We start from the raw sequence: 1,987 nt of genomic DNA on the forward strand, positions 1-1,987 counted from the left end.
GGAGCTACAGTTCCCCACGGGCCCTTCCAATTTCTGTCCACAAGTCAGAAATGGGGATACTTTAGAGTATCCCCATTTCTCAGGAGGCTTGGTCTTCACACCGATTGGGTGAAATGACCACGTAGGGCCCCACCAGCCCCTGCCTGCTGCCATTGCAGACATGCTTGCCCATGGAACTTCCCTCAACATCATCTCCCAGGCACAGAGTTCCTAGTGGAAGGGCACGAGCACTGTGGAGGTCTTCATGTCCAAGGGTCTAGTTGGGTGCCCAGGTCTGAGCAGCAGGAGGAGCTAGACCTTGGCTCTGCAGTGTGCCTTAGCTAAGGCGCCCAGACCTTGTAGGCCAGGGGGGTCGGGGAGCGGGGCAGGAGGAGAAGGCTGTGGTGATGCCAAACTGGGTCTTATTCACCTGGAATCCTGGGATGACAAGAAGCTGCCCCAGGGGTCCCTAGAGCCCCACAGTGGGGCAGGTGGAGGGGCATTTTATTCCATCACTGCTGGATCCCCAGAGCCATGGAGAGAACTGTGTCACCATTAGAGACCAGGGTGGGTGCAGAATGGCAAGGATTAGTCCCATTGGGCAGAGGGAGAAATTGAGGTTTGGAACAGGAAAACACTGCTCTAAAGGCCAGAGTTGGAAGGCACAGAGCTTCCAAAGGGTTTCAAAGGTATGTCCTTTCTTATCAGACTGAGGGCAGAGGCACATGTCAGGTCTCTGACATGGCATACCCCTGGGGCTGTCTCACTCCATTCCAGCCTTCAGCCCTTGCCAGCTTTGGACCCAACCTTGGGTGGGCAGGCCTCCGTGGGCTGGGCCAGCAGGACCCAAGTGCTATGAGATGCACTTGGCTTAGGGTCTGGCTGGGCATCTGGGAGCCAGGCCAGCAGAGGAACAGCCAAGGAGCACCCAGAAGTGGGGTGGGGGACTCAGTCACATTCAGTCCATTGTCCCTCATGACCCAGAGCTCTGAGTGTTGGCAAAAGACACAGAGGGGACACAGGCAAGGAAGGCCTGGCTGCTTGCCTCCCTCAGCTTGCTCAGGGGCTCAGCATCAGACAGATCTCATGCAGCCCCCTCCTCAGCCACTGATTTGAGGGGATACCTTTCTCTGTCCTCTGTAAAATGGAGCTTCTTCCTGTATAAGACGTGGTAAAGGGTATCAGCCTCCTGGGGCATGTGGGGTGGGTGAACTCCACCGACAACATCTGTGATGACGGTCCCCTCCCTACTCCCACTCGGGGGACCTTCGTCCCCCTGGGGGCCAGGGGACCTGGTAAGAGCAGAGGTGGGTTCTCCTGTCCTTACAGGCCTGGAAACCAAATCTAGTGATGTCCCTAAGAGTCAACAGTGTTATTAGGCCCTAATAACTTATGAAGGGTTTGCCTCTAGTAATTTCTCAGTTAACATTAACTGATATTATCATTACTACTAATATGTATTCTCATTTTCATAATCCTCATCCTCCTACAGGCTCCTCAAGCCCTGGGGTCCCTCTCTGGGGCTGGGGCTTGAGGATAGGGCGTGTTTGCTAGGGCAGAGCCCCCTGCACGCACCAGCCCTGTGACCTTAATTGACCTTGCCAGTTTCAGTTTGCTCATTTTTACTAAGGTACAATCAATGAAGCCTCCCCTCTCAGTTTCACTCCAGGGCTTTGTGGAGGAAGGAGAGCGGTCTGCAGTGAAGATGCGATTCAACAGAAGAACCCTGAGCCGGGCCTAGAACCTGCAGTTATTATCACATTATTTGTGTCTGTGGTTAATCCCGGCATGGCAGTGCAGCCTGACTCACAGGAGCCTGGCAGCCCGCAGCTGCCCCGCAGGGAAGGAAAGAGGGACGGAGAGGTTAGGCGGGTGGACAGCATCGGGCTGGGTCCAGAGACTCCCAGGCTCCCGACGGTCTCGGTTCCCTAACAGCGCCGGAGGGCTGGGGCGGGGCTGCCTCCGCGGGTCCGGGGGCGGGGCGGGGCGGGGCAACCTGGGGTGATGC

Source organism: Phocoena sinus, chromosome 11 (genome assembly GCF_008692025.1).
Source record: "Phocoena sinus isolate mPhoSin1 chromosome 11, mPhoSin1.pri, whole genome shotgun sequence".
Taxonomy (NCBI): Eukaryota; Metazoa; Chordata; class Mammalia; order Artiodactyla; family Phocoenidae; genus Phocoena; species Phocoena sinus.